The 25,786-nt window shown below is 41.8% G+C and overlaps 1 protein-coding gene across 1 annotated transcript in view; it reads left to right on the forward strand.

The window, feature by feature from the left end:
- The first annotated feature begins 709 nt into the window (after positions 1-709).
- LOC106587071 (kinesin-like protein KIFC3) overlaps positions 710-25,786 on the forward strand; it is a 79,166-nt gene continuing 54,089 nt past the window's right edge. Inside the window, exon 1 of the mRNA XM_014174986.2 lies at positions 710-970. The gene's annotated coding sequence lies outside the window, so the exon portion shown is untranslated. The remainder of the gene's footprint in view (positions 971-25,786) is intronic.

A 25,786-nucleotide genomic window follows, 5' to 3' on the forward strand; every position in this document is an offset into this window, starting at 1 on the left:
AAGCATCGTTACCCATCGGGCCACAAAAGCCGCGGCCCTTGCAACGCAAGGGGAACAACCACTTCAGGTCTCAGAGCGAGTGACGTCACTGATTGAAACGCTATCAGCGCGCACCACTGCTAACTAACTAGCCATTTCACATCGGTTACACAAGGCGATACTGTAGTTTAACTCCACATCCACATTTACTGGATTGGTGGAACAAAGCAGAAGATAACCGTTTTTTCCCCCAGTTTAGTTTTTCTTACGTCAAGACCAGTATGTAGGGGATCTAGTTTCAGGCGTGTATGTATGCCTGCAATGTTAGGTTAGTGTGCATATACTGTAACTGCATTCTGCTTCTTCAAGTATTTTTCTTGGATAAACGAGTATAACGTTAAGATATTTACTCCAAACAGTTGTGTGAGATTGGTCAGCGGTCAAGCAACAATACAACGGGTTAAACATCTGTCAAACGTCTCTCTCTTTTGGTGCTTTCAAGACAACTGGGAACTCGAAAATAACCTAGGACAAATCATGACGTCGGTCATTGGGAAAGTTGAAGCTCTCTAGAAAGATGCTCAAGTTCCCGACTTAGAATTCCGAAGTGGATGACCGTTCAAAACTGTTTTTCCCAATCTAAACTTGTCTTTTCCCGAGTACATAGTTGCCTTGAACGCACTGAAGTCAGAAGTCTGAGATTTCCGAGTTGGTTTGAACGCAGCAATGTCTGACCTACGTCACCGTCTCTGAAGCGCTGTCAGCTGGTGAATTCCACTCCAAATCGCGAGGGGACTTGACTTTCGTCCGCAACCGAAAAAAAGAAAAATTAAAACTTAACTCTGAATAGGCTACTTCAGGGTTTTGGACTCTGCAACACAGTCCAACCGCTTTTTGATTGACACTCTTTATGTGCGGTTGATTTATTTTGTCAATTTGGGAAATGTACGGATAAAATAACAAGGCGAGGTTTCTCGTGTTGGACCGAGAGGTAAGAGTTAAACGTTGCACTATTTTCCTTTCCTCTAGCACATTGCTTGCTTTCCATTTCGCCATTTATAGTAAATTATTTAACATTTGTTCACACAATAAATTGTAGTTGCCATGTCAAAATAATGTTGGTTTGTATTAACAATTTTGTCAAACCGCGAATTGCACACTGATTTGGCAGCGTGGTCGTGCAGTTTAATTAGTGATATTGACTATCAGTATTAGGCTACTTGGCAAGGCGCCCTAGACTACAGCCCAAACCACTTTATCAAATTGCTCCGTTTTGTTTCCGGTGTTTACAGAACATTGCAACGGAGCACATCCAATTCACTGAAAACAGCTGTGGTTCACACCATTCCAGTCTTTTCCACGCATGTCAAAAAGCCTCCCTCTTCTGTCAAATAAAATGTTCTCAGCGTTTTCATTTCAGTGCTGAGCTGTGGGACAGTGAACTGTGTGTGTGTGTGTGTGTGTGTGTGCGTGCGCGCGCCCACTCATATAAAATATATATCACACATTACATTACACACACACAGTGCCTTCGGAAAGTATTCAGACCCCTTGACATTTTCCACATTTTGTTACAGCCTTATTCTATAATTTATTAAATAGTATTTTTCCCTCGTCGGTCTACACACAATACCCCATAATGACAAAGGAAAAACAGGTTTATACAATTTTTTTCCTAATTTATAAAAAACTGAAATTACATGTATGTACGGTACCAGTCAACGTTGGGACACACCTACTCATTCAAGGGTTTTTCTTTATCTTACTATTTTCTACATTGTAGAATAATATTGAAGACAAACTGAAATAGCACATGGAATCATGTAGTAACCAAAAATGTGTTAAACAAATCAAAATATATTTGAGATTCATCAAAGTAGCCACCCTTTGCCTTTATAACAGCTTTGCACAGCCTGAGGTCTTGAGCGCTCTGGAGCAAATCAAACTTTATTTGTCACATGCGCCGAATACAACAAGTGTAGACCTTACTGTGAAATTCTTACTTACAAGCCCTTAACCAAAAGTGCAGTTCAAGAAGAGTTAAGAAAACATTTACCAAATAAACTAAAGTAAAAAATAATAGAAACTAACACAATAACAACAATAACGAGGCTATATACAGGGGGTACCGGTGACGGTACAGGTTGAGGTAATTGGTACATGTAGGTAGAGGTGAAGGGACTATGCACAGATAATAAACAGCGAGTAGCAGCAGTGAACAAAACAAATGGAGGGGCGTGTCATTGTAAGTAGTCCGGTGGCCATTCGATTAATTGTAAAGCAATTTTATGGCTTTGGGGTAGAAGCTCTTAAGAAGCCTTTTGATCCTAGATGTGGCGCTCTGGTACCGCTTGCCGTGCGGTAGCAGAGAAAGCAGTCTATGACTTGGGTGACTGGAATCTCTGACAATTTAATGGGCTTTCCTCTGAAACTGCTTATTATATAGGTCCTATATGGCCCAGTGATGTACTGGGCCATATACACTACCCTCTGTGGCGCCTTATGGTCAGATGCCCAACAGTTTCCATTCCAGGCGGTGACGCAACAGGTCAGGATGCTCTCGATGGTGCAACTGTAGAACTTTTTGAGGATCTGGGGACCCATGCCATATCTTTTCAGTGTCCCGAGGGGGAAAAGGTTTTGTCGTGCCCTCTTCACGACTGTCTTGGTGTGTTTGGACCATGATAGTACATTGGTGATGTGGACACCAAGGAACTTGAAACTCTGGACCCGCTCCACTACAGCCCCGTTGATGTTAATGGGGGCCTGTTTGGCCCGCCTTTTCCTGTAGTCTACAATCAGCTCCTTTGTCTTGCTCACTTTGAGGGAAAGGTTGTTGTCCTGGCACGACACTGCCAGTTCTCTGACCTCCCTATAGGCTATCTCATCGTTGTCAGTGATCAGGCCTGCCACTGTTGTGTCCACGCAGTCGTGGGTGAACAGGGAGTACAGGAGGGGACTAAGTACACACCCCTGAGGGGCCCCAGTGTTGAGGATCAGCGTGGCAGATGTGTTGTTGCCTACCCTTAACACCTAGGGGCAGCCTGTCAGAAAGTCCAGGATCCAGTTGCAGAGGGAGGTGTTTAGTCCCAGGGTCCTTAGCTTAGTGATGAGCTTTGTGGGCACTATGAGCTTTGTGGGCACTATGGCGTTGACTACAGCTTAGTGTTCAATGAACAGCATTCTCACATAGGTGTTTCTTTTGTCCAGGTGGGAAAGGGCAGTGTGGAGTGCGATTGAGATTACATCATCTGTGGATCTGTTGGGACGGTATGCAAATTGAAGTGTGTCTCGGGTATCCGGTTTTCATCAAGGATATCTCTGTACTTTACTCCATTCATCTTTGCCTCGATCCTGACTAGTCTCCCAGTCCCTGCCGCTGAAAAACATCCCCACAGCATGATGCTGCCACCGACATGCTTCACCGTAGGGATGGTGCCAGGTTTCCTCCAGACGTGACGCTTGGCATTCAGGCCAAAGAGTTCAATCTTGGTTTCATTAGACCAGAGAATCTTGTTTCTCAGTCAGTCCTTTACGTGCCTTTTGGCGAACTCCATGCGGACTCTCGTCCCTTTTACTGAGGAGTGGCTTGAGTCTGGCCACTCTACCATAAAGGCCTGATTGGTGGAGTGCTGCAGAGATGGTTGTCCTTCTGGGAGTTTCTCCCATCTCCATAGAGGAACTCTGGAGGTTTGTCAGAGTGACCACCAGGTTCTTAGTCGCCTCCCTGACCAAGGCCCTTCTCCCCCGATTGCACAGTTTGGCTGGACAGCCAGCTCTAGGAAGAGTCTCGGTGGTACCCTTCCCCAGATCTGTGCCTTGACACAATGCTGTCTCGTCGGAGCTCGAACGGACAATTCCTTTAACCTCATGGCTTGTTTTTTGCTCTAATATGCACAGTCAACTGTGGGACCTTTATATAGACAGGTGTGTGCCTTTCCAAATCAAGTCCAATCAATTGAATTTGCCACAGGTGGACTCCAATGAAGTTGTAGAAACATCTCAAGGATGACCAACGGAAACAGGATGCACCTGAGCTAATACGTATGTAAATAAGTTATTTATGTTTGTTGAGAGAGACCAGGGTGTGTCTAGTCGTCTTTACAGACCGTGCCAATGAACGGATGTATGATCTAAAAATAGAAGAGTTTATTTATGAGTTATCCTTAAAAAAAATTACAAACAAGTGTCAGGGACAGTGATCTTGATTTGACATCGGAGCAGATTTTTCTACACGCTGGGTAATGGAGAGCCTGTTGATTGTTACAAATCTTGCTTCAGGAATAACTGTGTGTAACATCCTTCCCCTCTTACTGTTAGAAAATGTAATAGCTCAGTCAATGTGGGGCGGACTTATTTTGACAGACCATTGTTTTTAAAAGCCCTCCCAGTTGTTACTGCACCAGAGGGGGCTGTGTTTGTAAAATACATACCGCTAGAGCACAGAGTACAGGGACATTCCATTTTGTTCTCCATGTTCTCTACAGTACATCTCCTCACGTCATCACTGGCATGGCATTCCAGAGGCAGGAGTCACGAGCAGAACACATTGACCCTACCCCTCTCTGTTAGACCTGCATAGCTGAGAAAAATTACACCGCTTTAATTCAATTTCATGTTGATGTGAGGGAAGATGGTCAGGGCATGTCTGCTAAGTCTCTAGTTGTTCGGACTGTTATTGTGGGAACTGCTTAGACCGTTCATATGTTATGTTGGACTCCCATAGAGATGGAGACACAATTCTGCCCCCCTCTAGATCTTAGGCCTCACTCCCCCCTATCTGAGATATCTACTGCTGCCCTCATCCTCCACATACAACACCTGTTCTGCCAGTCACATTCTGTTAAAGGTCCCCAAAGCGCACACATCCCTGGGTCGCTCTTTTCAGTTCGCTGCAGCTAGCGACTTGAATGAGCTGTAACAAACACTCAAACTGGACAGTTTTATCTCCATCTCTTCATTCAAAGACTCAATCATGGACACTCTTACTGACAGTTGTGGCTGCTTTGCGTAATGTGTTGTCTTTACCCTTTGTGCTGTTGTCTGTGCCCAATAATGTTTGTACCACGTTTTGTGCTGCTACCATCTTGTTGCTGCCTTGCTATCTTGTTGTCTTAGGTCTCTCTTTATCTTGTCGTGATGTGTTTTGTCCTATATTTTTATTTAATTTATTTGTATTTTTAATCCCAGCCCCCGTCCCCACAGGAGGCCTTTTGCCTTTTGGTAGGCCGTCATTGTAAATAAGAATTTCTTCTTAACTAACTTGCCTTGTTAAATAATAAAAACAATTATAATAATCATGGTCCCCCAAGCAAGGTATAGTTGGACAAGACACCAGTGTAGGCTGGGAGGGTGTGGAGACAGAGAGCAGACACACACACACAGTCTGTGGTTTCCAGACGATGGGCTGGTTGAGTCACAGGCTGTAAAGAGAATAAGAGTCTGCTCGTGGAAATTACATGTCATACAGAGTGATTATGTAGCTCCAACCGCGTGCGTGCGTGCGTGCGTGGCTACTAGCTACACATCAGACAATGTATTCTGTAAAATATTTGCCCAAGACACTGTATGGGGAAATCTGTTCAGAAATGTGCCATGTGCACAAATGTGCGTGAGCTCACACATGAGGATAGTGTTTGTTTGGATCACAGTCAGTCTCTGGTTTGGTGCTCTATTGTAGGCTGTTTGTTAAATAAGACCTGGACGGTTTGACTTGTTTTGCTGCGGTAGTGGAGATGATGAGGTTAAAGAGTGGGGCGTGTGAACCACTTTTTCCCTTTCATCATATAAAGGATGGCATGTTGTGACTTCTCCATGCATTCAGGCATTATGTAACGGCTCTGATTGGAAGCATATTATTGTAGAATGTGAACATTACCAGAACCAGTAGGTGGTGCTGTTTGCTGCAGTGTCTGTCACACAGATGGACTACAGTCTCTTGGCACTGATGTTGGTTAGCCTACATGGATGACATGCTCAGTGTAGAAGTTACCCTTTGGCACAGATCTAGGATCAGTTTATCTTCCCGCAATTCATTATGAGGTGAATCACAAAACTGACCACGAGGGGTTCCAATCTGGCCCCTGGGTGGTGGTTTGAGTGAAATATACCTTCTCTTTTTTTCTTTTTTTATAATTTTTTGTAAAAAAGAAATGTCACCTTTATTTAACCAGGTAGGCTAGTTGAGAACAAGTTCTCATTTACAACTGCGACCTGGCCAAGATAAAGCAAAGCAGTGTGACACAGACAACAACACAGAGTTACACATGGAGTAAACAAGCCAATAACACAATAAACAAGTCAATGACACAGTAAAAAAAAGAGTCTATATACAGTGTGTGCAAAAGGCATGAGGAGGTAGGCAATAAATAGGCCGTAGGAGCGGATCATTTCAATTTAGCAGATTAACACTGGAGTGATAAATGAGCATATGTGCAAGTAGAAATACTGGTGTGCAAAAGAGCAGAAAAGTAAATAAAATAAAAAACGAATGGGGATGAGGTAGGTAGATTGGGTGGGCAATTTACAGATGGACTATGTACAGCTGCAGCGATCGGTTAGCAGCTCAGGTAGCTGCTTTTCAGGGAGCATCTGCAATTCAAAACAATGGATAAAGTACTATTTTATTTTTTGCACATTTTGATGGTGAGGAAATGCAACCAATTTTCAATGCGGCCCTCCGGACCTCATTGAAGACCGAATGCGGCCCCTGTGTTAAAATTAGTTTGACACCCCTGATCTAGGGAAACTGACAACTTCATCCTACTTAGTCTCATGGTCATTTCAACACAACTTTTAAATCGGATTAGATTCTGAACAAGAGAAGATGTGGAAACGACAGCAGAGCCTCAGTTCAGCTGTAGCTAATCTGGCCCAATTAAACTGTGTATGAAAGAGGGGTAGATTTTATATTAGGAAATGTTCATGCCATGTTGCCCACAGCGGATTACTGCCTAACTTCATTCTGCATGTTAATGGCTAAAAGGCACAGTAAGAAAATGACTAGGCTATTTTAAGTGTGAGCGCGAGTTAGAACATTACACTATATCAGGGGTGTCAAACATACGGCCTGCGGGTCCAATCCGGCCCGTGGGTGGTTTGAGTAAATAAAAAATAAAAAATGTTTTTTGGGGGTGGGACATACTCCGTATACTTTTAAAATGACAGTGAGTGTCTCAAATTCCAAAAACAATGGCTAGAGGACAATTCTTTTGCACATTTTGACAGCAAGCAAATATAACCAATTTTCATTGCGGCCCTCCGGACCTTGTTGAAGACCAAGTGCGGTCCCCGTGCAAAATGAGTCCTAGACCCCTGCACTATATACACGCTCAATCACACACATTACACTGAAACAAAACCCACACACATACACTACATACGTGCATACCGACACAAAACACACATACACTTTTACACTCATCATATGCTGCTGCTACTCTTATTCTTACTACTCTTACTCTTATTATATATCCTGATGCCTAGTCACTTTATATGTTTGCTCAGTATAGCTACCTCAAATACCTTGTACCCCCCCTGCACAGTGATCTGGTAGTGGTACTCCCTGAATATAGCTCCATTCTTGTGTATTTTAATTCTCTTGTTACTATTTTTCTTTTTTATTATACTCAACAAAAATATAAACGCAACATGTAAAGTAGTGATGCACCGATATGACATTTTTGGCCAATACCGATATCCGATATTTTCCTTGCCCAAAAAAACCCGCTACCGATATTTAACATTTTTGCGGCCTTTTAAGCATTCTAGAACAGTTGAATAGTTAACACACACACACATGGACACAGCGGTCTAAGGCACTGCATCTAAGTGCAAGAGGTGTCACTACAGTCCCTGGTTCGAATCCAGGCTGTATCACATCTGGCCGTGATTGGGAGTCCCATAGGGCGGCACACAATTGGCCCAGCGTCGCCTGGGTTTGGCCGGGGAATTTATTCTTATCTGACTTTACTAGTTAAATAAAGGTTACACACACACCACACTGACCAAAAAGTTATTTTATTGGCATTTACCAGTAAAACATAGTCAAAACCTATTTCACTTACTTGCTGTGCTGTTTCGTTGTTCATTTGTCCAGTCGTTTCATTCTCAACCAGGATTTCTATGGAATGCCGTTTGGGTCTTTGCGTGTCAAAAGGTACTATTTAACACTATTTGACGTGTCAAATAACACTTTGATGTGTCAAATAACACTATTTTACCAATCTGAATGACTGCACGTCACATTTAACGCGTTCATACATTTTTTTACGTAGTTATTACACATGGATTACACGATCACTCGTATTTCATATGTCACAACGATTCATCATACGAATGCTATGATGCTGGTAAAGTTGTCTCGTGCACCTACAGTGCTGGTCATGAAAAAAAGCTAGCTAGTTCATGGATGCAAACAATGTTCTTGACATCTGTTTCAGTAGCTATATAGTTAGCTAGATAACTACACTGCTCAAAAAAATAAAGGGAACACTAAAATAACACATCCTAGATCTGAATGAATGAAATAATCTTATTAAATACTTTTTTCTTTACATAGTTGAATGTGCTGACAACAAAATCACACAAAAATAATCAATGGAAATCCAATTTATCAACCCATGGAGGTCTGGATTTGGAGTCACACTCAAAATTAAAGTGGAAAACCACACTACAGGCTGATCCAACTTTGATGTAATGTCCTTAAAACAAGTCAAAATGAGGCTCAGTAGTGTGTGTGGCCTCCACGTGCCTGTATGACCTCCCTACAACGCCTGGGCATGCTCCTGATGAAGTGGCGGATGGTCTCCTGAGGGATCTCCTCCCAAACCTGGACTAAAGCATCCGCCAACTCCTGGACAGTCTGTGGTGCAACGTGGCGTTGGTGGATGGAGCGAGACATGATGTCCCAGATGTGCTCAATTGGATTCAGGTCTGGGGAACGGGCGGGCCAGTCCATAGCATCAATGCCTTCCTCTTGCAGGAACTGCTGACACACTCCAGCCACATGAGGTCTAGCATTGTCTTGCATTAGGAGGAACCCAGGGCCAACCGCACCAGCATATGGTCTCACAAGGGGTCTGAGGATCTCATCTCGGTACCTAATGGCAGTCAGGCTACCTCTGGCGAGCACATGGAGGGCTGTGCGGCCCCCCAAAGAAGTGCCACCCCACACCATGACTGACCCACCGCCAAACCGGTCATGCTGGAGGATGTTGCAGGCAGCAGAACGTTCTCCACGGTGTCTCCAGACTGTCACGTCTGTCACATGTGCTCAGTGTGAACCTGCTTTCATGTGTCAAGAGCACAGGGCGCCAGTTGCGAATTTGCCAATCTTGGTGTTCTCTGGCAAATGCCAAACGTCCTGCATGGTGTTGGGCTGTAAGCACAACCCCCACCTGTGGACGTCGGGCCTTCATACCACCCTCATGGAGTCTGTTTCTGACCGTTTGAGCAGACACATGCACATTTGTGGCCTGCTGGAGGTCATTTTGCAGGGCTCTGGCAGTGCTCCTCCTTGCACAAAGGAGGAGGTAGCGGTCCTGCTGCTGGGTTGTTGCCCTCCTACGGCCTCCTCTATGTCTCCTGATGTACTGGCCTGTCTCCTGGTAGCGCCTCCATGCTCTGGACACTACGCTGATAGACACAGCAAAGCTTCTTGCCACAGCTCGCATTGATGTGCCATCCTGGATGAGCTGCACTACCTGAGCCACTTGTGTGGGTTGTAGACTCCGTCTCATGCTACCACTAGAGTGAAAGCACCGCCAGCATTCAAAAGTGACCAAAACATCAGCCAGGAAGCATAGGAACTGAGAAGTGGTCTGTGGTTACCACCTGCAGAACCACTCCTTTATTGGGGGTGTCTTGCTAATTGCCTATAATTTCCACCTGTTGTCTATTCCATTTGCACAACAGCATGTGAAATGTATTGTCAATCAGTGTTGCTTCCTAAGTGGACAGTTTAATTTCACAGAAGTGTGATTGACTTGGAGTTACATTGTGTTGTTTAAGTGTTCCCTTTATTTTTTTGAGCAGTATATATAGCTAGGTGTCATCTAAAATAACCCTAATTTATAAGATGGTTCTTATTTGATTAATGATGGTCGGACCCATCTATGTGAAGCTAGCCACAGTAAGGATTAGCCACAATAGGAGACTTTGCGGTTAGCCTTCAAAATAAAAGTATAGCATAATTACAGTATTTGTATTAATTTGCATCACTGTCAATGACATACTTTTATTTTGAAGGCAAACCACAAATTCCACTATTGTGCCTAATCCTTATTTTGGCTAGCTTCGCAACACATAACTCGGTCCGGTCGAGCCTCACTAGCCAGATGAAGCTAGTTGGCTGCTTATAACGTTAGCTTTTGGCAAAAGGGTTAAGTAGCTGGCTAGCTATTTATTTTCATGAACTGAAGTTCAGTTTCAATAGGCGAACAAGTGGCAACCTAGCTAATACTTACTCACAAGGATTCCTAAATCATTGCTAAGAATAACGAATATAACTGCAGTTTCTACTGGTCATTGTTTTCAGGCTGGTTGTATTGGTTCTAGCTAGGTACCAAGCTAAAGCCAGCTACCCCAGAAGTTGCGGTCGAACAAATTATGCTTTATTACCAACATGGTATTGTAAACACATCGTTCATATCGTGTTTGCAGACTTTTTTGTACAGCTTTGACAGTGCTACTGTATCTTTTTTGACATGCAAAGACCCAAACGGCGTTCCATAGTATGTATGTCGTGAAGCTAATAGCAGTGACGGTATTACTGTGTAACTCCGGTAGGGCAACATCGGAAAAATAGCGCACTTGGTAGTGTTAACCGGCACTCAACCAGTCAGAGAAAGCCAACATCACCCACGACAGAGAATGGTTGATTGTCAAGGGTAATGAATTCCATTATCTTGACTTTAATGGATTTTGCCTTTGAGTTGTCTCGCTGAAATTGTGTTACTCTTTCAAATGACTGCTTGACTTGTTGACTGCTCGATCCATACAGCAGACATTGTGGGCTAGTTTAGGAATGCTGTGTTGCACGTATAGCGCAACATTTTACATGGCGTCATTACATCATGTATCTTTTTTATATAGGTATCCACGTCAGCTTTGACATCGGTTTTGCACATCGGACGTTAAACTAGACATCGGCCGATTCCGATATGTTCACCGACTATATCGTGTTTCACTAATGTTATGTGTTGATCTCATGTTTCATGAGCTGATATAAAAGAACCCAGAAACTTGTTTACATCCCTGTTAATGAGCATTTCTCCATTGCCAAGATAATCCATCCACCTGACAGGTTTGGCATATCAATAAGCTAATTAAAAATCATGATGATTAGTCATTACACATGTGCACCTTGTGCTGGGAACAATTAAAAGCCCACTCTAAAATGTGCAGTTTTGTCACACAACACAATGCCCCAGATGTCTCAAGTTGAGGGAGCGTGCAGTTGGTGTGCTGACTGCAGGAATTTCCACCAGAGCTGTTGCCAGATAATTTAATGTTCATTTCTCTACCATAAGCCGCCTCCAACGTCATTTTAGAGAATTTAGCAGTACGTCCAACCGGCCTCACAACCGCAGACCACGTGTAACCATGCCAGCCCAGGACCTCCATCTGGCTCCTTCACCTGCGGGATCGTCTGAGACCAGCCACCCGGACAGCTGATGAAACTGAGTATTATTTATCTCTGTAATTAAGCCCTTTTATGGAGAAATACTCAATCTGATTGGCCGAGTCCCTGCCCAGTCCATATGAAATAGATTAGGGCCTAATAAATTTACTGATTTCCTTACATGAACTGTAAGTCAGTGAAATTGTTGCGCTTTTATATTTTTGTTCAGTATATAATCCTTATCATTGGGAAGGGCTTAACTGTAACGTCTACACCTGTTGTATTCGGCGCTTTGATTTTATTTTCCTTGCCTATCCTTGCCGCGAGGCATCACAAGCAGTAGGTTAGAGAGTGAAAGTGTGGAGAGACAGGCTGTGTTCTGAGGCGAGGAGACGGGAGGTGTGTGTGTGTGTGTGTGTCGGGGCTGAGAATTGCCAGGGACCTCCCGATACGATATGTATTGTAATTCTCACAATTCTATATGTATTGCGATTGTATTCATTTTTTGCGATTTTGATGTAACCAAACATATTACGCACTAGACAAAAGAGCATAAGAATTTAGTTTTGATCAGTCATGGAAATAAAAGTGAAAAATAAACATGCTGGCTCGCTATTTAAAAAGATGGAGAACAAGCTGCAGCATGAAAAATACTGTAGTTCTGGAGCAGGTACGCTTTTGACTAGATGAGATTCAGCTTTGGTCAAATTTGACTTTTCGTAGCAGGTTAGCAGAACTTAAACGGCAGGTTAGGATAATTAACGTAGCAGGTTAGGAAAAATAAGTTAAGATTAGGAAAGGGGTTAGCCTCGTAATGGAACAGGTTTCACTAAAATGGGAAGCCTGGCAAAGTCCATGGTAGAAAGATGGCTAAATAGGGCTGGGAACCCAGTGTAAATCAGTGACGCCTTGCAACCCATCAATAAAATGCCTTTCTTGAGAGGAGCTCCAATAGTACTAACTAGATTAGTGTTGTAGGTGCAACAGTGCGTGTGGATGGCCAGGAAATCGCAGCTTAAAACCCCATCAAAAGATGTTGATGTATGTTCATTTTGTGTATAGAGCACACTTCTGGCAATACAAAATTCTCCAGATCTCCATGGGAGGCGTGACAACGACATGATTTTAGAGGTATGGCAACGCGCAGAATGGGGTTAGCCAGAATTCCCCAAAATTAAATTCAAGTTTAATTTGACAAAAGTTACAGCCCTTCTAGCCATGACCCGCAGGTACAGCCAACCCAGCATTTTTTACAAGTCGATAATTGGAGTCAAAGTATCGCTATAATATTGACCAAAATAATATTGCGATATGAAACTATATACAGTTGAAGTCGGAAGTTTACATAACTTAGCCAAATACATTTCAAATCAGTTTTTCACAATTCCTGACATTTAATCCAAGTAAAAATTCCCTGTTTTAGGTCAGTTAGGATCACCACTTTATTTTAAGAATGTGAAATGTCATAATAGTTGAGAGAAGGATTTATTTCAGCTTTTATTTCTTTCATCACATACCCAGTGGGTCAGAAGTTTACATACACTCAATTAGTATTTGGTAGCATTGCATTTAAATTGTTTAACTTGGGTTAAACGTTTCAGGTAGCCTTCCACAAGCTTCCCACAATAAGTTGGGTGAATTTTGGCCCATTCCTCCTGACAGAGATGGTGTAACTGAGTCAGGTTTGTAGGCCTCCTTGCTCACACATGCTTTTTCAGTTCTGCCCAAACATTTTCTATGGGATTGAGGTCAGGGCTTTGTGATGGCCACTCCAATACCTTGACTTTGTTGTCCTTAAGCCATTTTGCCACAGCTTTGGAAGTATGCTTGGGGTCTTGTCCATTTGGAAGACCCATCTGCGACCAAGCTTTAACTTCCTGACTGATGTCTTGAGATGTTGCTTCAATATATCCACATTATTTTCCATCCTCATGATGCCATCTATTTTGTGAAGTGCACCAGTCCCTCCTGCAGCAAAGCACCCCCACAACTTGATGCTGCCACCCCCGTGCTTCACTGTTGGGATGGTGTTCTTCGGCTTGCAAGCCTCCCCCTTTTTCCTCCAAACATAACGATGGTCATTATGGTCAAACAGTTCTATTTCAGTTTAACCTCTCTGGGAAATGTGGAACGCTAACGTCCCACCCGCGGTACACACTATTCAACAGCCAGTGAAATAGCAGGGCGGCAAATTCAAAACAACAAAAACAACAAAAATCTCATAATTCAAATTTCTCAAACATACAACTATTTTATCCCATTTAAGATACACTTCTCGTTAATCCAACCACATTGTCCAACCACATTTCAAAAAGGCTTTACAGCGAAAGCATAACATTAGATTATGTTAGGACAGCGCCGAGACAAGAAAAACCACACAGCCATTTTTCCAAGCAAGGAGAGGTGTCACAAAAACCAGAAATACAGCTAAAATCAATCACTAACCTTTGATGATCTTCATCAGATGGTACTCATAGGACTTCATGTTACACAATACATGTATGTTTTGCTCGATAAAGTTAATAGTTATATCCAAAAAAAAACATTTTACATTGGCGTGTAATGTTCAGAAATGTTTTGCCTCCCAATACTTCCGGTGAATGAGCACATCAATTTACAGAAATACTCATCATAAACGTTGATAAAATATTAAACTGTTATTCAAAGAATTATAGATACACTTCTCCTTAATGCAACCGCTGTGTCAGATTTTAAAAAACTTTACAGCGAAAGCACACTTTGCAATAATCTGAGTACAGCGCTCAGACAACAACAACAAGCAATACAGATACCCGCCATTTTGGAGTCAACTAAAATCAGAAATGGCATAATAAATATTCACTTACCTTTGATGATCTTCATCAGAATGCACTCCCAGGAATCCCAGTTCCACAATAAATGTTTGTTTTGTTCGATAAAGTCCATCATTTATGTCCAAATACCTCCTTTTTGTTTGCGTGTTTAGTCCACTACTACAAATGCAGGAAGCGCGCACAAAATTTCACGACAAAAAGTCAAAAGTTCTATTTACATTCATAGAAACATGTCAAATGATGTATAGCATCAATCTTTAGGATGTTTTTATCATAAATCTTCAGTAATATTCCAACCGGACAATTCCAATGTCTTCAGAAAAGAAAAGGAACACAGCTAACTCTCACGGGTGCGTGCGCCACTGAACACGTCATTCTCTCAGTCGTCTACTTCCAGGACCTCTTATTCTCTCCCTATTCACAGTAGAAGCATGAAACAACGTTCTAAAGACTGTTGACATCTAGTGGAAGCCTTAGGAAGTGCAAAATGAACACTAAGTCACTGTATACTGGATAGGGAATCACTTGAAAAACTCCAAACCTGATTTCCACACTTCCTGGTTGGATTTTTCTCAGGTTTTTGCCTGCCATATGAGTTCTGTTATACTCACAGACATCATTCAAACAGTTTTAGAAACTTCAGAGTGATTACTATCTAAATCTACTAATCATATGCATATCCTACCTTCTGCGCCCGAGTAGCAGGCAGTTTAATTTGGGCACATCATTCATCTGAATTTCCGAATACTACCCTCTGTCACTAAAAAGTTAATCAGACCAGAGGACATTTCTCCAACAAATACAATCGTTGGCCATGTGAGCAGTTGCAAACCGTAGTCTGGCTTTTTTTATGTTGGTTTTGGAGCAGTGGCTTCTTCCTTGCCTTGTGGCCTTTCAGGTTATGTCGATCTAGGACTCATTTTACTGTGGATATAGATTCTTTTGTACCCGTTTCCTCCAGCATCTTCACAAGGTCCTTTGCTGTTGTTCTGGGATTGATTTGCACTTTTCGCACCAAATTACGTTCATCTCTAGGAGACAGAACGCGTCTCCTTCCTGAGCGGTATGACGGCTGCGTGGTCCCATGGTGTTTATACTTGCGTACTATTGTTTGTAGAGACGTGGTACCTTCAGGCATTTGGAAATTGCTCCCAAAGATGAACCAGACTTTTAGAGGTCTACAATTTGTTTCTGAGGTCTTTGCTGATTTCTTTTGATTTTCCATTGATGTCAGCAAAGAGGCACTGAGTTTGAAGGTAGGCCTTGAAATACATCCACAGGTACACCTCCAATTGACTCAAATGATGTAAAATGATGTAAATTAGCCTATCAGAAGCTTCTGAAGCCATGACATAATTTTCTGGAATTGTCCAAGCTGTTTATAGGCACAGTGAAGTGAACTTCTGACCCTCTGGAATTGTGAAACAGTGAAATAATCTGTCTGTAAACAATGGAAAAATTACTTGTCATGCACAAAGTAGATGTTCTAACCGATTTGCCAAAACTATAGTTTGGTAACAAGAAATTTGTGGAGTGGTTGAAAAATGAGTTGTAATGACTCCAACCTAAGTGTATGTAAACTTCCGACTTCAACTGTATGTATTGCGATTCGATAGTGTGATGTTATTGCGATTTGATGTTCCAAACATATTGAGCACTATATAGTGCATTCGGGAAGTATTCAAACCCCTTGACTTTTTCCACATTTTGTTAGCTTTATTCTAAAATTGATTTAATAGATTTTTTTCTCCACATCAATCTACACACAATACCCCATATTGTGTGCGTTTAGAGAATCCATTTCAGTTTAATTTTAATATCACATTTACAATAAGAATTCAGACCCTTTACTCAGTACTTTGTTGAAGTGTCTTTTGGCAGCAATTACAGCCTTGTGTCTTCTTGGGTATGATGCTACAAGTTTGGCACACCTGTATTTGGGGAGTTTCTCCCATTCTTCTCTGCAGATCCTCTCAAGCTCTGTCAGGTTGGATGGGGAGTGTCGCTGCACAGCTATTTTCAGGTCTCTCCAGAGATGTTAGATCGGCTTCAAGTCCGGGCTGTGGCTGGGCCACACCAGGAAATTTAGAGACTTGTCCTGAAGCCACTCCTGCATTGTGTTGGCTGTGTGCTTAGTAGAGGTCGACCGATTATGCTTTTTCAACGCCGATACCGATTATTGGAGGCCACAAAAAAAAGACAATACCGATTAAGCGGACGATTTATTTTTATTTTATTTATTTTTTATTTAATTTTTTTGTAATAATGACGATTACAACAATACTGAATGAACACTTATTTTAACTTAATATAATACATAAATACTATCAATTTAGCCTCAAATAAATAATGAAACATGTTCAATTTTGTTTAAATAATGCAAAAACAGTGTTGGAGAAGAAAGTAAAAGTGCAATATGTGCCATGTAAAAAAGCTAACATTTAAGTTCCTCGCTCAGAACATGAAAGCTGGTGGTTCCTTTTAACATGAGTCTTCAATATTCCCAGGTAAGAAGTTTTAGGTTGTAGTTATTATAGGACTATTTCTCTCTATACGATTTGTATTTCATATACCTTTGACTATTGGATGTTCTTATAGGCACTTTAGTATTGCCAGTGTAACAGTATAGCTTCCGTCCCTCTCCTCGCTCCTACCTGGGCTCAAACCAGGAACACATCGACAACAGCCACCCTCGAAGCAGCGTTACCCATGTAGAGCAAGGGGAACAACTACTCCAAGTCTCAGAGCGAGTGACGTTTGAAACGCTATTAGCGCGCACCCGCTAACTAGCTAGCCATTTCACATCGGTTACACCAGCCTAATCTTGGGAGTTGATAGGCCTGAAGTCATAAACAGTGCAATGCTTGAAGAATTGCGAAGGGCTGCAGGCAAAACGCACGAAAGTGCAGTTTGAATGAATGCTTACAAGCGTGCTCGTGCCTACCACCGCTCAGTCAGACTGCTATATCAAATCATAGACTTAATTATAATATAATAAACACACAGAAATATGGTCGAATCCGGAAACTATCATCTCGAAAACAAAACGTTTATTTTTTCAGTGAAATACGGAACCGTTCCGTATTTTATCTAACGGGTGGCATCCATAAGTCTAAATATTCCTGTTACATTGCACAACCTTCCTTCAATGTTATGTCATAATTACGTAAAATTCTGGCAAATTAGTTCGCAACGAGCCAGGCGGCCCAAACTGTTGCATATACCCTGACTCTGCGTGCAATGAACGCAAGAGAACTGACACAATTTCACCTGGTTAATATTGCCTGCTAACCTGGATTTCTTTTAGCTAAATATGCAGGTTTAAAAATATATACTTTTGTGTATTGATTTTAAGAAAGGCATTGATGTTTATGGTTAGGTACAGTCGTGCAACGATTGTGCTTTTTTCGCAAATGAGCTTTTGTTAAATCATCCCCCGTTTGGCGAAGTTGGCAATACTAAAGTGCGTATTAGAGTATCCAATAGTTAAAGGTATATGAAATACAAATGGTATAGAGAGAAATAGTCGACGCGTCATAATTCCTATAATAACTACAACCTAAAACTTCTTAACTGGGAATATTGAACCACCAGCTTTCATAAGTTCTGAGCAAGGAACTTAAACGTTAGCTTTTTTACGTGGCACATATTGCACTTTTACTTTCTTCTCCAACACTATTTTTGCTAAATATAAACCAAATTGAGTATGTTTCATTATTTATTTGAGAACAAATAGATTTTATTTCTGTATTATATTAAGTTAAAATAGTGTTCATTGTTCATTCAGTATTGTTGTCATTGTTACAAATAAATAAAAAAATCTGCCGATTAATCGGTATTGTTTTCTTTTTGGTCATCCAATAATCGGTATCGGCGTTGAAAAATCCTAATCGGTCGACGTCTACCGTATATAGCCTTTATGGTTATAATATGACCCATCTATTCATGAATGTCTTTTTGTGTGCTTTTTTTTTTTGTTGTTGTCATTTAGCAGACGCTCTTATCCAGAGCGACTTACAGTAGTGAATGCATACATTTCTTTTTTTTTCTTTTTTTCGTACTGGTCCCCCGTGTGAATCGAACCCACAACCCTGGCGTTGCAAACACCATGCTCTACCAACTGAGCCACATGAGTGTGCTCTACCCTGTCTGATTACCCTGTCTGATTATCCTGTCTGATTATCCATCTGGCATACATATGCACTCCATGAACTGGAAAACCATCTGGTCATTATTTTGATTGTAAGTGCTGTATAGCATCATGACGATACTGTGTGTGGGTGGAATTGGAGGCGTGTAACAATCACAATTTATTATGGAAAATAAGTAACTATTAGGAAGAGAGTATGTGTATGGTTGAGATAAAGAGAAAGTGTGAGAGGGAGGATGTTCCTGACCACAATTGTATCCTATTTGTTGCTCTCTCTCTCCCTCTTAGTCTGTTCCTCAAGGTCAGTAAAAGCAAGGGAATTGATGTGGCGAGTCGGGGCTCAGCAGCAGGGAGGAAGAGGAGTTAAGAGATGATAGAAATGTGGCGCGAGGGAACATGGAGAGGAAGAGGAGGAAGCGGAGGGAAAGCACAGCCGATAGGGAGCCTACATTTCCATGGAGTGCATCTGTCCCGAGTCCCACCATTCACTCTTGTACCACAGAGTCTGGGTCTAAAGTTTACAGTTGCAGGGGTTTAGGAGTTGTTATTAAAAGTGGTAGCAGTCTGTTTTTTCTTTCTTCAGATCTGGTGTTTAACACCAATTCCAATTTACTCAATTGTTGTTAAAGTAGGCTAGTATTTCTACATTTTGTCAGACCTAGTCTGTACTAAATCTAATTGACGTTATCTACATTTTTGAAATAGTCTCTGAATAGAATCGTTATCAATCAAAGAGCCTACTTTGTGGGTTTTCAAATACTTTCTGAATATTGTCCATTGGTCACATTTTGGATAATATATTTTATATTTATATGTAAATAATATTTAGAAGTGTAATATGTTATACTTAGAATAATTTAGTCAAGTCTACTACAATTTAAATACTCTAGGGTTTTTTGTTAATTGTTTTTGATAGTGAGTGTCTTTACACAATGGAAGACTGAGTTTTTCTTATTGACATGAATGTGGTGTCATATTAAAGAAGAGCTTGTGCTCTTTAAAAATAAGTTGTAATTATTTGTTCTTCGCTTTTGAGCCATCTCTGTTTTGAAATGTGTGAGAAAATTAGCTTTATCTTGAAAATTCTCAGGTCGACATTCCTGCAGTTAGCATGCCAATTGCACACTCCCTCAACTTGAGACATCTGTGTTGTGTGACAAAACTGCACATTTTAGACTGGCTTTTATTGTCCCCAGCACAAGGTGCACCTGTGTAATGATCACGCTGTTTAATCAGCTTCTTGATATGCCACACTTGTCAGAGGGATGGATTGTCTTGGCAAAGGAGAAATGCTCACTAACAGGGATGTAAACAAATTTGTGCACAACATTTTAGAGAAATAAGCTTTTTTTCTGTACAAAACATTTCTGGGATCTTTTATTTCACTTCAAAAAACATTTAGGTGGTTTGGGATGAGATGGACTGCAGACTGAAGGAAAAGCAGCCAACAAGTGCTCAGTATATGAACTCCTTCCAAGACTGTTGAAAAATAATTCTAGGTGAAGCTGGTTGAGAGAATGCCAAGAGTATGCAAAGCTGTCAAAGGCAAATGGTGGCTACTTTGAAGAATCTCAAATATAACCAATATTTAGATTTATCACTTTGTTGGTTACTACTTGATTCCATGTGTTATTTCATTAGTGTTGATGTCTTCACAATTATTATACAATGTAGAAAATAGTCTAAATAAATAAAAACCCTTGAATGAGTAGGTGTGTCCAAACTTGACTGGTACTGTATATAAAAAATACTGTCACTTAAAAATGTCCTTATTTTAGAAAGAAAAGCACATTTATTTGTCCATTAAAATAAGATCAAATTGATCAGAAATACAGTGTAGACATTATTAATGTTGTAAATTACTTGTAGCTGGAAACAGCTTTTTTTTCCTTTTTTTTTTTAAACAAGATTTTATGGAATATCTACATAGGCGTACAGAGGCCCATTATCAGCAACCATCACTCCTGTGTTCCAATTGCACGTTGTGTTAGCTAATCCAAGATTATCATTTTAGAAGGCTAGTTGATCACTAGAAAACCCTTTTGCAATTCTATTAGCACAGCTGAAAACTGTTGTCCTGATTAAAGAAGCAATAAAACTCTGCCTTTAGACTAGTTGAGTAGCTGGAGCATCAGCATTTGTGGGTTTGAATACAGGCTCAAAATTGGCAGAAACAAAGACTATTCTTCTGAAACTCGTCAGTCTATTCTTGTTCTGAGAAATGAAGGCTGTTCCATGCGAGAAATTCCCAAGAAACTGAAGATCTTGTTTCACAGAACAGCGCAAACTGGCCCTAACCAGAATAGAAAGAGGAGTGGGAGGCCCCGGTGCCCAACTGATCAGGAGGACAAGTGCATTAGAGTGTCTAGTTTGAGAAACAGAAGCCTCACAAGTCCTCAACTGGCAGCTTCATTAAATAGTACCCGCAAAACACCAGTCTCAACGTCAACAGTAAAGAGGCGACTCCGGGATGCTGGCCTTCTAGGCAGAGTTCCTGTGTCCAGTGTCTGTGTACTTTTGCCCATCTTTCTTTTTATTGGCCAGTCTGAGATATGGCTTTTTCTTTGCAACTCTGCCTAGAAGGCCAGCATCCCGGAGTCGCCTCTTCACTGTTGACGTTGAGACTGGGGAAAGAGCCTCAGATCCACAAAGTCCCTTCCACCAGGTGGCTGATGAGATATGTTGGCACAACTCCCATATTGCATCTCCATCCCAAAGCCCTTGCTTGGAAGTGTACTTCGCCAGACTGCCAAAAACCTTGCCCTCATCCAGGCCAAAGTGGTGAGACACGGTAGTGATGATACCATAGGCCTTGTTGGTCTCTGCACCAGACAGGATGCTCTTGCCAGCATACTTGGGGTCCAACGTACGCTGCGGCGTGTATGAACTTCAGGCAGAAGTCTTTACGCTTTTAGATGTATTTCAGAACAGTAGTTTCCTCTGCTTGGAGAAACAGTAAAGTGGGCAGGGCAGTATGGATTTCTTTTCTTACATCTGCAAGCAGAGTCTGAACATCAGACAGGATGGCATTGTCTCCCTCAATCCGTGCAATGGCTACTGCTATAGGTTTCAGGACTTTCAGGCTGCCTACCACTCTCCCAAAATACATCATCCAGGAGGATCCTCTTGATCGGGCTGTCCATATCGGCAGACTGTGATATGGCCATTTCTTGGAGAGACTCCTCCCCTCCAGGAGACTGTCAAACATGATGACAACACCACCCCAACGGGTGTTGCTGGGCAGCTTCAATGTGATACTCTTATTCTTCTCACTTTGCTTGGTGAGGTAGATTGCTGCTATAACTTGATGACCCTTCACATACCTAACCATTTCCTTGGCTCTCTTGTAGAGTATCCATTGTTTTCAGTGCCATGATGTCCTTGAGGAGCAGATTCAATGCATGAGCAGCAAAGCCAATGGGTGTGCTGTGAGGGTAGGGCTCCTCCACTTTATACCAAGCAGCCTTCATGTTGACGGCATTGTCTGTCACAAGTGCAAATACCTTCTGTGGTCCAAGGTCATTGACTGCCTTCACTCATCTGCAATATAGAGACCGGTGTGTCTTGTCTGTGCTCTTGTAGAACACTGGTTGAGGGGTGGAGATGTAGTTAATTATTCCTTGCCCACGAACATTTGATCACCCATCAGAGGCGATTGCAATACAGTCTTTCTCTATGATTTGCTTGACCTTCACTTGAACTATGTTGAACTCTGCATCCAGCAAATTTAGTAGATAAATCATGTCTGGTTGGAGGGGTGTATGCTGGGCGAAGAACATTCAGAAATCTCTTCCAATACTCATTGCCTATGAGCATCAGAGTTGAACCGGTTGCATACACTGCTCAAGCAAGACATTCATCAGCATTTCTTTGACTACGTTCCTCCATTGAGTCAAAAAAAAATCTGATTCCAGAAGGACCATGATCTGTTGCTATCGATAAGGTGTCTGAATCATCATTTTCACCTCGAATTGAAGTAGAGGGAGCGCTGATGATTTGGAGTCTTACCCTTTGCAACCCTATTTACATGGTTACAAAATGTGATTGTAATCTAACAGCACCTGTTTGGCAGACATAATATGCATGCAGCGCTTGCTTCTTACCTTATTTTTCTTGATCTCCAGTATTTTCCACAACTAGTCAAATTTATTCCATGCATCTGACTTCCCCATTACCTCCTGAGCAACCAGTAAACATTCCCTTGTTTTGGAGTTGATTTTGTCATGTCCTCTGCATCTATTTTTCTGTCAATGTGTTATGATTTTCGGAGTTTGTTATAACCTATTTATTGATGTGATTATGATAGGCTATAGGTCAGGCCCTATTGGTCACGTGCATTTGATGCATACATTTCACGTAAAGAGAGCAATTGTTGAGGGAATAAGAGAATGTTTTTCCTAAACAAATGAGGGATTTCAGCACCCTCTCTCAGCACTAAGCCATGTCCGTGTGTGTGTCAGTCAGAAATATATAGTTTGTGAGTATCTCGTGAGTCTGACTGTTACCATGGTAGATGCCCAGAAGAGTTGACAAACCTTGGAGATTATATATTCCCTGTTTCGTGTGCCACTCGGTGCTGCTTTGCGGTTGTTGTTCACATAGAGTCCCCTCTGGCCATGAGCTTATGGTGTAGACCTACAGTATATGCAGTTAAGTCTGGCCTGTATGCGTTAATCACCAGTTTGTTTGAGTGGGAGTCGTCTTGGCATGTGAACAGCCATGAGAGGAAGGAACATGTGTCTCACATATGTCGAAAAAGGCTGCAAGGGCAAGTCGGTTTTCCACACACCTGTTTGTCTGTAAGGTCGAACCATGTGCTGTAACTGGTTGAGAGTGAAACATGTTAAGGGCCAACCAGGGAGGGAGCACAGAGACCGGAAGAGGGGGAGAAGGCAGAACCTCAGGGTTCTCTCTTGTGGGATTTTGGCACTATTCTTTCCTCCCTTTGTCACTCTCCCTAGCCCTTTTCCCCCCTTCACCGTTTCTCAACAGCCTGCCTCTGTCCTTTTTCTCTCTCTCCACCCTCTGGCTGTCTGGCTGCCTCTCCACCCATCGTCTTCCTCTCAAACCTCATCCTTACTGGAGTGACGTCAGTGGTGTGTTGGCCACACTGTGGCAGGGATGGTCCTCCCTCTAACCTGTTATTAACTGTGTGCGTGTGTGTGCCTGTCCCTCCCTGCTGTGTCACTGTAATTTAGCTCTGAAATAGCCCAGTTGAGAAAGATGAAAAGGGTGTGTGTAGTACGTTGTGGGCTAGTCCAAGAGTTAAGATAGTCGGCAGAAAGCCTCAATCTGCCTGTTTTTTTTTCTCTCTCTCTCTCTCTCTCTCTCTCTCTCACATCCTCCCCCCACGTTCTTTCTTCCTCCCTGACTCCCCCTCCTCCCCTCTCTTTGACTCAGACTAGGGATGGATGGATGGGTGTTTTGAAATATTTTTTTGCACAGTTTTTAACCTGAGCACTGCTGCACGAGGGAGAGACCATGCGCTCTATTGCTGGAGCAAGGGGTGGGGTTGGTGTGTGGGAGCTGGGAGTGGAGTGGACGGGAGGAAGAGAGCCAACTCAGCTACAGCCAAGACTAGCTAACTTGTAGCAGCCACAATGTTATTTATCATCCCATATAACAGTGCCTGTCTTGACTGGAATAACCTAGAGAAACTAGCGAACTAGGCTAATTGCAGGCTACATGCTGCGCTTTCTCCCCAACCCCATTCAGAGATTGTTAAACAACATCCTACCTGTTGGTTGCTCGTTGTAGTCTATTCCTTGTCATTTAACTCAGCTAACTTGTAATTCCATCTTGCATTGCGTTAGTGATCTCTCACTTCTTGTTACACATTGAGCCTTTGACTGTAGTGCTGCCTTGATTGGCCGACAAAAACAACAAGCAACAGAAAGAAGGCTACCGGTCATTTTATGTGTCATAAAAACTACATTCAAAAGTTTGTTTTATTAAATGAAGTATTTGTAATGACATGGTATATCCTTGTAAGTAATGTCACATGGATATTTTTATTGTATTTAGAAAAGCCTTTTCATTGTTAAAATAGACATACTTGTTTTTTAGTTTTTTTTTAAATGAATACTCACAAGTAATCAAATACTAACGTCCATTCAGATATTCGAATATGCCCATCCCTAATTCAGACGGCCTCTAATACCATATTTGGGTGTGGGGTGACCGAGTTAAAGCCTTTACCTAAAGCCATAAAGTGAAGTGTGGCACATTTCTCCTGTAAGCTGCTTAAACGCCCACACCAGTAGAAATCAACTTTTTCAAGCTGAAAGACGATGGTCAGAGCTTACCCATGTTGCACAATGATTTAAGTCAAAAAGTCATAGTTTTAGTCAAAGTATGATAAATTTGTGCTTGAAGTGACAAATCTGTGTAAATGATATTTGTGCGTCTAACTTTCTCACTCATCCTTATTCACGATTCATTCAGGACTATCCGTAATCATGGTAGCATCCACATTTACGAACTGTTCAGAAACATATTCTTATTTACAATAATAGTGACTCCAAAATGGCACTACATTATTTACTATTCATTTCTATTAGGCACAAAATAGTCTGAAACACAAACAGCAAATGCATTCAAGTCATATGTCATTTGAGGCATGTATGATCATGAGCAAAGTCATTGTAGCCTATCATTTCACTTCACCTGTGAGAACCTTGAGCACGGGCTGACTTGACTTTGCTGTACTGCAGCCAAAGCCTGCCAGCAGCTTACCTACCATAGGTTGCACCATGTCCATTACAATGTAGAAAAACTCATATCAGCCATCTTTCAATAGTTATCCATATTACCGGAACTTCATCTTATTCTTTTTGTAGCAATTTTTTTATGGCGGATTCGTGGCTGCAATTTATGGAAGATGCCAAAACTTTGGAGGTAACAATAGATGTCGGAGTCAAAGATGGCCACAGATAGGGAAAATGTAGGCCAATCATTTCTAAAACAATGCTTATGACAAATTCAGTTCCAGAAACAACCAAAGAGCCAGCTCGCTAATATTTTGAATAAGGTGAAGTGGAACCTAAACGTGCATTTCTTCTCTCAATCAGGAAATTATGTTGAAATAGTGGCGTTAACTTCCTCTGGAGGGGGTCCTTTAATCCAGGGGGTCTAAGCTACTTAAAGTGAGACCAACTCACACACCTGAGATCTCTTGCACGCACACACACAGGTTTGCACATTCTCACTAGCACATTCTCT

Source organism: Salmo salar, chromosome ssa26 (assembly GCF_905237065.1).
Source record: "Salmo salar chromosome ssa26, Ssal_v3.1, whole genome shotgun sequence".
Lineage (NCBI taxonomy): Eukaryota > Metazoa > Chordata > Actinopteri > Salmoniformes > Salmonidae > Salmo > Salmo salar.